This window comes from Chiroxiphia lanceolata, chromosome 27 (genome assembly GCF_009829145.1).
Source record: "Chiroxiphia lanceolata isolate bChiLan1 chromosome 27, bChiLan1.pri, whole genome shotgun sequence".
Taxonomy (NCBI): Eukaryota; Metazoa; Chordata; class Aves; order Passeriformes; family Pipridae; genus Chiroxiphia; species Chiroxiphia lanceolata.
Genome location: NC_045663.1, coordinates 5991787 through 6006848, shown reverse-complemented (window position 1 = coordinate 6006848; position 15062 = coordinate 5991787).

Genomic DNA, 15062 nt, shown 5'->3' with positions numbered 1-15062 from the left:
TCTCTAAATCCTGCCTGGATTTATCCTCATTTTCTTTGGTCATTTGACCATTTCCTGCCCCTTTCTCCCAAGGAGGGTTCTAGGTCAACTTCCCTTCACTAATTTTCTTTTTCCATGAAGTTCTGCTTTGCCTGAACAAATATCCCAACTGCCTGAGTGCAGCTGGATCTTTTAGGCTGTTTGTCACAGCTGCAGTGATGTTTCAGCTCAGCATCTGCCCTATGCATGGGCACAGGGATTTCTAGAGCATCCAAAACTTTATTAACAAACACAAAAGTCAAATGGTGCCTCCTAGGACCTGCATGGGTGAGACTGTTGCTTTTTACCACTGAGTAGTGCCCATCTGCATGGGCCTCTGTGCTCCCACTGCATCCACTGTGACATGGCTTTGGCTGACAAACCCTGTCCCTCCTCTTTGGGGCAGGTACCCAGGGCACTGAAGAACACTTTAAAAGGGATTGTCTGTGGGCAGAGAAAATTTCTGGAATTGAAAGAATTGCTCTCTTTCTCCACCCTGTACCCTCTGGCAGTGCTCGCTCTCTAGTGAGGGTCTCTCAGAGGCTCTTAAGGTCGGTAAAACCTTCCTGGGGCATAAGAGGACTGGCTGACCTTGGACATGGGTAGTGAGAAGTGTGTTTTCCCTTCAGGGCAGCTGGAGGGAAATTGAAAAGGGGTACAGACCTGGCTATTAGTGAATGGTTTTCAGGTGACACAGCAAAAAGTAGGAAGCTTTGTGGAATATTTAGAGAGAACCTAAATGTTATGAGAGGAGGCAGAGTTATGCCTTGTCATTCCTGTCTGAGGAACCTCCTCTGTTTGCAGTCCTGCAAAAATACCTTAACCTGAGAGGATACAAGATAGACCCAGCGCACCAAGAGCTTGGAGCCATGCTCCAAGCATGGCCTTGGGAATGCTGAGGTTGTTGTTAGTGTGAGTGATTCTCCTCTGGACAACTGCTATGGAGATCTGTGGTCTGGTGTTGGAGGGTAGTTGTCAAAATAGGAGTGTGGCTCAGCGTATTTTTATCCATCATAAACGTGCGGGGATTGGACATGAGTTATAGTAACTTTTACCTTGTTTCTCAGCCCTTCCATGAGGAACCTGTGTTCTGTCTTGTTAACATTCAGAAGAAAAACTCCAAGGTGGCTGACGCACTGGTTTGTGTTTGGGACTCTGTGGCATCTCCTTTGGCTCTCAGCTGCTCAGGGATGTGCTGCCCAGGATAACATGGGCAGCAGGGCAGCATAGCTTGTTTTATTGTGTTCCCTTTGCTTGAACTGAGGCTGAATTGGGCAGGGTTTGGAGATGTTCATTAAATTAATGGCCTGTCTGCGGTGAGATGTGAACTAGGGCTTGCTGTGTGACAGCTGTTGGGCTGACAGTGCCTATATTTGGATGATGCTGGGCTGGAATCTTTGTGAGCTGCCTCTGAGCTGGTAGCTGCTATCACCAGCTCCCATTATTGCAGCTCAGAGCAGTGTGTGTCTCCTGAGTAGTCCCTGATGGAGCTCCGGGGCCACCAGGAAGCTGGAGCAGCAGGCCTACTTTTCAGAAGTGTGAGCTGCTCTGTCAGGGCTCGGTCTGAGCTGTAGTTGCTGCCAGGATCTGAGGAGATTTGGCTGCTGCTCTTGTTTTCTTGTCATGAACTCACATTTCACTATCTCTATGCCTTGAGCCCCGGCCAGCCCTTGGTCCATCGCTGGTCAGGTGCTGCCGTTGATGTTGCCTCCGTGGTATTCTTAACTGCAGCACCAACATGTGGTACGAGGCAAAATGGGCTCATGGAAAATACAAGAAAAGATGACGGTTAAAGAAAAGGATGAGATGAAGCCAGGGAGAGGAAGGATGAGGGAATGATTAGGAAGCCTGAGATGTTCCACTGTCTCATAGACACAAAAAGTCTGGTGGCTTCCATGGCTGTTAAGAATTAGAGAAGTGAGAGCATTTCTTATTAGAGACAGTAATAGCAGGAGGAATTTGGCTTTTAATTCAGAACAAAGAACCATTGTTCTGCTAGAAACATGCATGTGAGATGTGAAGAAGGTAGGCAGCCCAGGTAGCCTGGTACGTGGTATCTTGTTTCCCTGTCTCATCTGATTCCTCCCATCTATCCTTACATCACATGATACAGAGCATCCCAGGGATGGACTGAAGGAGGTCGTGCTGTGTGTCAAGAGTATGGACACAGGAGAGTCTCTGCAGCTCACAGATGTGCTATGAGGAGCCTGGCAGGGATGAAAAACAGAGAGGAATGGTTGCAGTCACTGGGATCTCGACAACAGTGGCCGCCCAAACTTGCCATTACGTAAACTATGAGCTGAGAGCCTCTGGGTTTATTGTTCACCTAGAAATGAGAAAGCTCCTTTTGAGCCTCTGCTGTCAAGGGTGGAGAAGGTTCTGTGCCTAAATTAATCTTCTCTTATAAACATGCTTCCAGAGTTTATGCAACAAGAGTTAGATGAGTCCCAGGAAAGCCCTGACAGGAGAGAGCTCTCCAAGCAGGCTGTGCCATGGAGACAAGCCAGGGATATGCTGTGGAATACAGATTAAGAGAAGGATTGCTTCCCTCCTAGAGCATTGGGGTAGAGGTGGGTCTTCCACATCCTCTTTAGTTAACAGTCACATCTTTATTACATTATAGGAGAGACAGAGCCTGGGCCCCATAGCGGGGTCAGATCAAACATCCTCCTCAAAAGGAAACCTGTAGCTGCAACCAAAGTTTGTCGGGCTTCAGACAAACTCCTCTTCTTTAAGAGAAGGTGCTAGATTTAATAAATCTTCCTGAACCATACAGGCTATGCTGGACTGTCCTAGGCTGACCCTTGCTGGCTGCTTCAGTGCACTGGCTGATCTCTAACAGATTGCCATAACAACTGGTCAGTAGGACTTATTTAAGGTGTGTTGTGAAAGAGGTTTGGAGACCCATTTCCTTTCTCACAATGGGTAAGTGAGACGACATGGGTCTGTGAAGTTTGTCAGGCCAACATCCTCCATCCATGGCCAAGGAGAGGCCAGAATAGCTTTTGGTTTGGACTTGAAATTTGTGTGAAATTCACCTCTCACTTGGCACTTGTGCTTGCACGGTTTTGTTTTCTGGATCCCCAGTGCAGCACCAATAAACTAATATGAGAAGATAGTTTTAGCTTATAATAAACAGGAATTACTTGATTTTTCTATCCTGAAATTTCTGCTCATAGCCCACACAGAGTCCTGAGATATCTGAAAAGCAGCAGACAACCTGGAACTTTGTGTTTCCGGAGAGAGACACAGGTGCCAAAACCCTTGTATTTGGGTGGAAAAAAGGAGATTTGGCTGCTGTAACATGATGACAGTGATAAATGGACTGGAAGTCCCACTTGGAATAAATGATTACTAACAGAATTCCAAACAAACAGAGGCTAAACCAGAGTGGCTGCATCAAGCCGTGAGTTAAGGTGGTTATGTGCCAATGGAGAAGGATCTGAAGCAAATGCGAAAGCGGCTGCAGTGCTGGTTGCAGAGGAAACACTGACTGAGCTATGACTGTGCTGACACAGAGCTGGTTCACCCAACTCAAGAGGTTTTAGAAAAGGAAACCAAAGTACACCCAATTCTCAGTGCTTCTCCTTTTCTACTTTTCACTTTCTTCTTGTATCTTGGCAGTACTGCCTTCGTTTGAAGCATGTCCAAGTGCTGCCCATTCCATTCCCTAATAAACCTCAGGATCTTGTCCACTCGGGCTGACAAATACATAAGGCTGCAGGACAGTAATCTACCTCTAACACATTCAGCAAGAAACCCTTTGTTATTACAGAATTACACAGGATTAGAGAGTTTGTGCTCTTCTCCTCTTTGTAATCCAAACCTTAGCTCAAAGCTATGGAGTTTTTGAGCTGGCTGCTGTGCCAGATTTTGCACTGATTTTGTAGTGATGCCCTGAGGTAGCTGCACAAGCACAGCACGTCCTCTCTGTGACAGCTGCAGTTGGGCAATCTGCAATGCTTTACTTTTACATTACAGTGAAGCACAAAGTTTGAAGTGCCTAGGGATGAATCAGTCACCAAGTGACAGCCAGCTGTTTACCCCCAAACTGCTTTATTTAATGATTATGTCCCTGTAGTGCTGACAGGCCCCAATAAACAACTGGGACCTCATTGTACTCAGTCCTGTAGGGAAGCAGCACAAAAGAGAACATTTTGGAAAAGCTTGTAACTATGAGATGAAGAGAAAAATAAAATCAATTAAACAGGTGTGGAAACCAGAGACCGTATTGGTCCATGGCAGGATTTCAGCACATTTCAAGTCCAACCTGTGGCAGGTTCTTTCAGAGCAACATGGGAAAGCCGCAGGGCGGATTTTGAGAGGGAAGTTTGTTTTGCAATCGTGTATGCTGTGTTTTCAAGCTCAACAGGCAACTTGGATATGTGTGATTTAAAATATGACAAACTTTTGATCAGTACTGTAAATCCTCAGAGTGAAATTGGGAGGTAAGGTTGGATAGGGAGCTCTTCCCAGTTTTTTTCCCTGCACCGAGTACTCCAGGAGCCTGGTGCTAATACATCAAACACACTGGTGTCAGGGAAAAGGTGGTTTTTCCAGCAAGCAGTTTGGTTCTACAAGTCAGTGCATGGATCTGCTGGTAGTGAAGATAATTCCCCTTTGCTCTCGCCATTTGTCTGTGCAAGGATCACTGGCAAAGGCCTGGGCAGGCACTTGCTCTTGAGGGCAGATAGGGAAGGAAGCCAGCATCTGCCAACCCACCGGGCCCCCCAGCCTTGCCTTGGTAAGGGTGTCCATAAACATTTCAGTACATTGGGATGGCAAATCCCATCAGGCTTTTAATATCGAATTATGTATTTCAAGTGCCAGGCTGTGTGCTGTGTACACATGAAGTACCATGTTAAAGCTGTCACTGGGGATGCCACATCCCAGCTGTTATGGGCCTCTTTAGTTTTCATGGATGTTGAGGGGAACCGTGTGCCCTCCCTGAGGAAGAAGTGTGGGCTGGGGGTGGTCATGCCCTCCCTGAGGGGAACGCATGGGCCAAGAGGAGCTGTTTGCCCTCCCTGAAGGGAAAGCATGGGCTAAGGGTGGCCATGTGCTGTCCCAGAGAGGAATGTGTGGGCTAAGGATGCTTGTGACCTTGCTCAGGGGGCCTGTGTACCCTCCCTCAGGAAAGGCATGGGCTATGCCTGAGGGGCAGATGCGGGCTGAGGGACACACACTGTGTGCCCTCCCTGAAAGAAAGTGCAGGGTATGGGTGGTCGTGTGCTCTCCCTGAGGGAAAAGTGTGGGCTGGTCGTACCCTCCCATGAGGGGAAGGAGCAGGCTATGTGTGTCCATGTGCCCTCCCTGAGGGGAAGGAGCAGGTTATGGGTGGCTGTGAGCCCTCTCAGAGGACAGAGTTGTCCATGTGCCCTCCGTGAGGGAAGCCATGGGCTAAGGGGGCCATAAGCCCTCCCCGAGGAAGAGATGTGGGATTGGGGTGCTTGTGCTTTCCTTGAGGAGAAAGCGTGGGTCAGGGGGGACCGTGTGCCCTCCCTCAGGGAAGGTGTGGGCTAAAGGTGCCTGTGAGCCCTCCACGAGAAGAAAACACGGGCTGTGGGTGGTCGTGCCCTTCCTTAGGGGAACATGAAGGGTATGTGTGGCCGTGCACTCCCTGCTGGTCGGCAGTAGCCATGTGCCCTCCGTGAAGGAAAGTATGGGCTAAGAGGACTGTGTGCCCTCCCTGAAAGAAAGCGAGAGCTATGGGTTGCTCTGCCCACCCTGGGGGGCAGGCGCGGGCTGTGGTGGCTGTGTCCTCCTTGAGGGACAGGCACTGGTCGGCCGTGGCCATGTGCCCTCCCTGAGGGAAAACACGGTCTGGAAAGGGTCTGTGTGCTCTCCTGCAAGGCAGGACACAGGCTGTCACTGTCCGCCCGCCTTCCCCGAAGGGGTGAGACCCACCCCGGCCGTGCCGCCCGCGCAGGCGCACCCTCACATCCCGCTTTTCCTTCCGGGACACGGGGGCGTTTCCTGTTGCTGTGGCGGCGGCTCCCGGGACCGAGAGGGAACCGGCGGCTCCCCGGGGAGTCCGGTAAGAGACTGGACTGTGTCAGTGCGCCCGCCGGCCCCAGCCCCCGACTCCCCGCGGCCCCCCAGCCTCAGCAAGTCGCCGGCCGCCGGGACCCCTCCCCGGGGCTGTGGGGACCGCCGCCTCTGGTCACTGTGCGGGCAGCGTAGCCCCCCGGGGGCTGGGGGGGGGTGTGGGGTGGCGCGAGGGGGATCCGGAGTTTGGCCGCGGCGGCGGGTTGATCGTCCCTTTGTGACAATCCCTTAGGTTTTACAGCCGTCCCGACCTTTGCAGCTCATGGCTTCAGCTGGGGGGCGGGACGCAGCTTGGAAGATCCAGTGTTTACATTAGAAAGCTCTTTTAGGGGCTAAAGAAGGAGTGAAATGTTGCTGTGTGTTGTTAGGGAGGCGAGTGGCCGTAGCCTGGTGTGAAGTGTCCCTTTGTGCCACAGTTTTAGTCTGAGCATCCTTGTGATCATTAAATCCTGCACGTCGTCCTCTGGGTGCTTACACACATTGCAGGTACTGGTGTACCTTCAGAAGTCCGGGATGTGCGTGAAAAAACCTTAAATGTGTTCGGAAAAAAACAGTGTAATCTTCTCTTTATCCAGAGTTGCGATGACTGACCCATTTTAAATATTCCCCAGCCCTGGCACCTTAAAGAGAGAAGTGGGAGATGGTATCAGCTTAGCTCGAGTGTGCTGGAAAGGAACCCCTGGCAGGAGGTCAGGGCGGTGAGGGATTTTGGAGGAGGTGGGAAACAGGGAGTGATTTGAACAAATAACTTTCTGACTGTTTCTTGTGCTATATCTGGTGTTGCTGTTCTAATAAATAAGCATAATTTCTGAATATTGTTTGAAGATTTTGTGTGTCATCTATGTAAAACCAAGAGGAGAAATGGCTGCTTCTCAGTTCCTTCTCACTCCCCTCTTTAGAGAGTTCTGTAGGTGCCTTTTTTAATTGGCACTTTTTGTTTAAATTTATGAAATTACAAGGGGTAGTTTGGTAGTTTCTCTTTGACATGGTAAAAAAAAAAAAAAGAAACATGGTTCTCAAACAGGAGCCATCAGACATTGTGTGTTGTAGTTCCACCTCCCGTTTACCTATGAAATATTTTAAATACCTTTTATGATTGTCATAGTTGCTGCTTCAGTTCTGTAGCGTTTCTTACAATGGGGGAAGGCTTCAGCATGAGAGAATTGAGTTGGGACTTGTCTTTCTTTAGGATAATATGGAAATTTTACTTGGTGTTGTTTGAAAAACAGAAACATCAGTTGTTTATGTGTTTTTGTAAAGAAAACCCCTTGGCCACCAGAACTTACAGTGTTAGGAATAACACAGCCCCTCTCCTTGATTTGTTTTGCTGATATTTTGACAATAAAACCAGATACAGTGAGAAAGTAATTATAGGTTTTTTGGAGACAAAGAGGAATGCTCTAAGAGGGAGGCTGAAACTTGATAATTTAGTGCTGTTGCTCTCTGGCGTGGAGTGTCTCTTTCAGAATGTGAAGTATCTCATCTCCCTGCACCCTTCCAGCTTTTGGTTTCTGCCTCTGCGTAATTAAGCAGATGAGAAGACAAGTAAACACTGGCCACCAGAGCCACTAGGACAAAGTTAAATCTGCTCCAAGTTCCTAAAGATACCTGACCTGGATTTACCCAGCACAGAAACTTCCTATGGTCCACTGAGACTCCTCCTCTTTCCTGAGGAGATCTATCACAAAGTGTCTCTGCTTATTCTGGAATGCAGTAGCGGTTCAAAATGTTTCTCAGCTGCTGTCTTGTGTATCTCTGGGTATAGAGTCAGATTTTGTATTCTGGATTAGTCATTGATGTGCAGGTTGTTTCCTTTGTCAGTTCAAGAGGGAGGAGTTCCTTATGTGGCGTAAGGGTGAGGAAAGAGGTTCTCTTTGATCCCTGAGGCACTTGAAAACAGGAAAATTATTAATTTCACAAGGCAGCTCTTTGTCCTTGGCTCTCTTCTGATGCTTGGATTTAATACGTGGTGAATAGCATTAAAATAGTGCTTGAACTGCTTTTATCATTGAAATGTTACAAGGTGTCCCTGCCTGAACTTACACTGCTTTAAAGTGGTTTTTTTAATCTGTAATTTACAAAACACACAAAAAAAATTCCTTGAGAAAAAAAAAATCAGCAGTTCAATTTTAGATTAATCACAGTGGTTTTGTGTGTTAGTTGTTTGCAAATGGCCTTTTAAGAGTTATTTTATTGGGCAGTACCACTCCAGACCAAAGGTCAGGGTCATAGTGCTCATAATGTCTGGTGAGTCATAGATTTGTCCTGGAATCCAGTTCTGGGAGATATTTATAGGACATTGTCAGTGTCTGATCCCCTGGAAGGTATTCCAGCTGGGGAAGAAAATGCATTTGCCTGCTCCTTTCCACTGTGTTTTGGTGCCCTCTTACATACTGTGAGCGGGGTGATGCTTTTGGGTGTTATCATGTGTTGTCTAATAAAATACTCCTAAGCTGTAAATTAGTTACTGTGAGCCTTTGGGAAAACATCTCATTAATAAGGGAAGGTTTTTGGTTATTCCAGCTATTAAATTCATTACTCTCAATCATGAATAGGATCTTTTATGGGTTTATGAGCCTTTTACTCTTAAATATTTAGTTGCTGGTTGAGGCCCCTGTTTCAGTTTCTCTGTCATTAGGTCATCGCTGGCACTGGCCCCTGCAAAATGCTTCTGAGGGAGTGACAATCCCTGCAGTAAGCAGATCTGGGCTAATGTGATGCTCCCAAAATTCTCAACCTTAATTCCAAAGCTGTTGATTAAAGCCCAGACATAACCATAGTGGGTTTGCTTGGCTCCCACCCTCTGTGAGGTGTCGGTGGCTCTTGTACCTTTAGCTCTAGGAGTGGTGCTGTTCCCATCCAATCGAGGTGACCCAAATCCTTGGATCCTCTCTGTGTGTTGGCACTTTACCTGGTGTTCTCAGCACTGGCCAGAGCTGTGGTTCTTCTGTCATCCTTCAGAGAATCTGCTTTTTGTTGCCAAATAAATCTTCCTGTAATTCCAGGGAGTAATGGAAGGAAAAGACAGGGAAGAACCCGGCTGCAGTGCTCTGAGTTTTTCTCTCTGCCTTTCTCAGGAATACCTTTTGTGCCCCTCCAGTTTGGGAAGAGCTTGCCAAAAGAACTGTCCATTTAATTTTTTGTGCCTTCGCAAATTCTTGATCTGAATAAGACCAAATGCTACCAGTTACTGATGGTACATGCAAAATATTTTCTTTGTCAGTTTTGAGTTTACTGATGCTGCTTTTCGCAGGAGAGGGTAGAGTTTTGTTATTTCTATACACCTGTTAGAGGTCTGATATTTCTATACACTTGTAACAAGCCTTCACATTCTTAAACATCAGCCTCCATATGTGCGGGTTCCTGTCACTCCTTCACTGTCCCCTGTCCCTCATTCTTCCTTTCACTGTTTCTTGACCCGTGCAGTTCTCTGATACCCTGTTCGGAGAGGCTGAATAAGAATGCACAGTAATAGGAATAAGAATATAGAGATCTTACATGCAGAAAAAGGAAACCACATTCGCTAGTATTCAAAGTGTGTTCTAATCTTGAATTGAGGTGTCCTTCCTTCAGCAGTGACTGCAACAGTGTGTTGAATAGGGAAGGTGGAGCAATGTCTTATAAAATGAAGTGTGCTTGTAAAACAGTCTGATTCGTCTGTCAGGTTTCAAAATTGTGGGCAAAATAATGCCCCTTGGAAGTTGTGGAGTAAATGCATTTCAAATAACCTTGTGGATAATCAAGTCCTGGATTCAGCAGTTTCTGAGGCTTTTCTGTAGCATTTCCCTATTTTCCAGTATGTTCTCTCCTGTTATGTAAAGAATCTTTCTGCAGTGCAGGAAAGTCATGCACAGCACTATTAGATATGTCAGCTGATTAAGTGAAAAATATCTACTAAGAGCGCTGTAAGTTGTTATCTTTAGCTGAGCAAGTAGAGATTTTAAAATTGAAAACCATTTTTAAGTGAGATCCCTTTTACAGTTACCTTAACAAGATTCTCAAGCTTTGAACTGGAATTGGTCCCACTAATCTTTGATAGGAAAAGAATTACTGAATGTAATCACTGAATATAGGTAAATGTCAGGGAATAGGAATGTCTAGTTGAAGTTTGATAAAATGCATAAAGATGACTATATTACAGAATTCTAGATAAATGCAGTGGATTCCAGGACTGTATGGGAAGGCAGTGGCTGTAGGAACACTTCCTCCAGCAGTCCTCATGTTCAGCCCTGAAAGGAACCTGTCTTTGAGCAGGACTCTGATGTCATGGAGAATTTTCTCTATTCCTTTTGTGTGGTGATTTTTGTTGTCCAGTTTGTTCCTTGTCTCAGGAGAAAAGTGGTTTCCATTGTTAACTGCTTGTTTGTTGTTGAGGCATGTCTTTTTAACAAGCTCTTCATTTCTTGGTGAGAGGGGGAGGCCTTATCAATGCTGAAATAATGAATATATTTGTTATTCTCTACATGGTTTTAGCAAGTGAATAATTTTGATACATTTTTCTCATGCGTTTGCAGAGGCACTTACATTTGAAATTAGATGAAGTGCCTTTTGGCTTGTGGTGTGGGGTGTGGTAGTGGTAGGAATATCTCAAATAAGAGAAAAGTTGTGGGAGGTGATTGTTTTTGTGGAATTTTTTGGTGAGCAGAACTGTGCACTTTGTTTCCCACACTCGAGGAAGTTGCATAATGTGTAAGCATCTTGCAGGTCTGTGCACTCAGTCTTTCTCTCAGTCCTGTTTTTATGTCTTTATTAATTTATTTCCATGTAAGTGTTTTGGGCCTGTTCTCAGACTCTTTGTGAAATTATGGAAAACACAAAGTGAACATTTCTCTAGGCCAGCCAGAAGCCTTAAAGCAGATCCCCAGTCCTGGCGCCAGGCAGGGAGGATGGTTCTGAAGAGACCTTTAATAGTTTTTCCTCTGTGCTTTAAACATAAACAGGCTTTTCTCTGGCAGATATGGTGTTCATCTTCCCAGTTTTGTTCAATTTCTCTTTTAACAGGCATGCCTGAAATATATGGGAAGACACAAATCCTAATGTCCTTTACTGAGTTGCTGTGTCCTGCTTTGATTTTTATGAGGGATCTTGATTATTAGATGGGGCTGAAAGACTGTGGAAAATATTTGACATGACCAATTGTCATTCTGTTTTGTCAAGCAGTAGTTATCACAAGGAAAAAAAGGGATCGGATTTTACTGTACTATTAATGGGTTTATGGCTTTTGAGTGAGAGGGCTGCTTTGGTTCCTGAATCTGGGAGTGGTTCCTTTGTGAAGCTGGAAGAGGGGTAATACTGTGGTGCTGGCAGTGCTCTGATGATTCTGGGCTGCGTTTTGATCTTTAATTTACTGGAGCTCAGCTCCCAGCAATACTCCATGCAGAAAGGCAGCTATTCCTATGGAGCCAAAGAAATTGCTGCCCTCTTGAATGGTGTCAATTTTGACTGGAGGGACAGGGGAAAATAGCCTTTGCAAGATGAGAAGGCTGTGCTCTGAGTGCAGGTCCAGCAGAAGACTGCTCCTGCATTCCAGAGTGGCTCTGTGCGACTTGCACTATCAGTGATCCTGAGTCTTACTGAAAAAACTCGAGTATTTGGTGTAAAATCAAGACCACAACAACACAACAAGGATGCTTGCCAAAACACCTGAGCTTACTCTGCATCTCTTTCAAAATTAAGATCCATTACATGTCACTTTCCTTTCCCTCAGTGGGAATGACGAGCATAATTAAGACTTTTTTTGGTGTGTGTGTTCAGATTGTGCAGTGAATGTCCATAAGAACTGCAGGAGTTTGCTGGCTGAATGCAGCAGCATCAGACCCAAGGTGGGCTTAACATTTGTTCTTCTTTTATAATGACAAGGCTTGACATAGTAAGTTTAATTTATGTGAGTGGTTTAGTTTACATCAATACAGAATCTTGCCCTACATCTTCAAGACTCGAGTAGTTATTAATTTGTCATTATAGTAATTAATGATAATGTACGTAGGGAAAATAAAGTGAAACATTTTATTGCTGTACTGAAAATTACTTACCTTGTGCCTCAGAACTGTGACTAACCCTTATAAGAATGCTCAAACCCATCACTTTTTTGGGGAATATAATTAAATTATATGGTACCTTTGAGTTTTGTGCCACTGTGTTTTGATAGGTTGTGCCGTCTCAGAGCTGAGGAGCGGAGGGCAATTTGGGCATAAGAGTTGCATGTTGTTTCTAAGCTGGGCAATGTAGAATAAGTGATTTCATTTGTGAACTGTGATGAACTTTACCTTGCAAAGTTGTTCATTTTTAATCTGTGTCACCGTGGTGCCTGTGATTGCATGTAAGGTCACAGGTTGGTTTCAGATAGATGTCTGTTTGCCAGGGTCTTTTATTCTGATATTGGTTTTGAAAAGCATTTCCTTCCCCTTATAACTAATAATACTTGAGGGAGTTTTAGTTTGTTTTAACCTGCAAGTGTTGATGATTTCAGAGACTGATAGCAGATTAGGGAGTACTGTGAGGGGGAAAAGAGAGAGCAGAGCAGCTCAGACCTGAGCAATTAGAGGCAAGAGGAAGTGCTTTCAGCACTTGGTGATATAGAATGTAACTCGTTTGGGGGCAGAAATGTTCTGGTGAGGTTTTTGATATATAATTTTAAACATCTCAGGGCATTGTGCATTTTCCTTTTAAACCAAAAGATTCACTTGCTCTGGTGCTTTCATTTTGACTCTTCACCATCACCCAAAGTTTCACATCTGAATGAGCCCTGATAAACCACCCTTGAAGAGAGCAGTGAGGGAGGAGTGGCACAAAATGGGGGTGAGGAAGGAAGTCAGAAATGAGAACCCCAAGGAGGAACTCTCCAAAAGCCATTTGTTACAGACTGTGTTACTTATTTAATTGTATCTCAATGGTTTTTAATATGCAAGAAGGTTGCAAGAATTACCAAAGATGCAGTTTGAAATTTTTATGGAAACTGGCTGGGTTAGTTTAGTCAGTATTGCTGTAAATTAAACAACAGCAAAGAGTAGATGAAGACTGTCAACATAAAAGGTCTGCTTTCATTCAATACATTAATTATCATAGCTTTAAATCGCTGTAGCTTCGTTTTTAGTTGTATTTCAGCCTGATTTATTCTTCATGGGATTTTTACCTCAAAGTGTAATGTCTATATGCCACTCTTCTGACACATGAAAAAACTCAAAGCGTTGCTGGTGTTAAATCTTTTGTATTTCAGTGTACAGCTTCGCTTACAGTCAGTGGTTATAGGATAGGAAAAATCTGATTCATTTTGAACTGAAAGTTTGGTCTGTATGTGTAAGAATATTGTCTTTTTTCCTATAGCAGAAAGATTTGCAGCACAGACCTTCTGGATCTCCACAAAGTTCGCCCCAGTGCATTTCCCCAGGTTTGTACTAAAGAGTGATTTCTGTGCTCAAGGCTTATCTGTTCGATTGTATTTTTTTCTTTAATATGTTTTAAAGGCTATACACAGTGTTATTGAGTATAGAGAAGGTCTCTTTTAATAAGATGGCTTCATTTTTTTTCTATTGGGAATGGGCTTAGAGGCTCCTGGCAATCTCCTGTGTGTTTTTATCTCTTTATCTTTTTATTTTTCTTATACTTTCTACTGGTAACCTCAAAATATCATGGTGAAAAGGGATCAATAAGCTCGTTTTTCATTGATGTCTATTCTCTGGCCTCTGAAAAGACTAGAACTGTGAACTTGTTTTACATCAGATTTTCATAATGTCTATTTAAAACTTGCCTGCAGCTAGTGGTTGCTAGAGTCTCTAAGACAAGCTAGCACTAATGGTCTGAACATAAGACTTTGTTGAAACAAAGTAGGAAAAAAGGATCTGAGAGGAAAAAAAAACCCCAGGAAGAAAGAACAGCTCTCTTGCAACATAGGCTCTGAAATATCTTTTGCTCCTGGAGAAGACCATCATTGTCGCAGGTGTATTAAATGGCATTTTAATTTGTAGACGTTACAAGGTCCGCATTAGAGAACAGACTTTTTTCCTCTAAGGTGTTTGAGTGGAACTAGAGCAGATTTTTTTGATTGACAGCTGTCAGAACACAGCTGACATGGTTTGTCTGGGCAATGCTCTGGGTATTTCAGGTTTTTCAGGTACATTTACATTAGAAGGTGCTTCTTCATGACACAATTCTTACCAAGAAGTAACACGGGGAACAATTGTTATAAGGAGATAAGTGGCTGTTTGCATTACCAAGAATGGGTTTGTGCATTTAGGAGAAAGTGCAGAGGCTAAAATAGGAAAAAGGACTAATGAATGGGAGAAGTTGGCTGTGGGGCTGGTTGTGACAGCTCTGTGGTACCACAGCCTGGTCTGTGTGAGGGTAACAGTGATCGATGAGGGCTCTCAGCAGCGAGCAGACAGTGCAATTGAACTCAGAAATGGCTTTTTCCTCGGTGCAGACTCTGCCAGGCAGCCAGTGCTCAGTTTCCATAGTCAAAAGCAGAGGCTGAAATTAAAGGAACAGCTATAGCCCTGGGCATTGTATGTTCTTACCCACAGCATAACCCTGCACGCTGCAGTGCCAGCAAAAAAACCCCAAAGATGTTGGATCAATGTAAAGAGAAATTAATTTAAGAAAGATAAAACTGTGTGTCTCCTATCCCTCTCCCCGTTTTGCCTCTGGAGATTTTTAGGTTTGGCCTATCATTGTGAAACCAAACTTGATGTTCTCTGGCTGTGGAGCACAGAAAGAGAACTCGATGGCCATGATTTCAGTACTTCCCCAAATGGAAATGGGAGGTGTGGTTATTAAGCCTTTGTTTAAGAATCTGCCTTGACAAATCATGCTAATATCTAATTAGTCTCCTTTTGGGGCCTTGGAGCTCATCACTTGGAGCTCATCACTTGGAGCTCATCACTTGGAGCTGATGGAAAGGACTCATTTACCCAGTTTATTGTAGACTGAGAATGTTCTGTGTGTTTAGCCAGGAGCTTTCAAAGCCAAGCTTTTGGGAAGGGTATTTCCAGCTGGAAAAG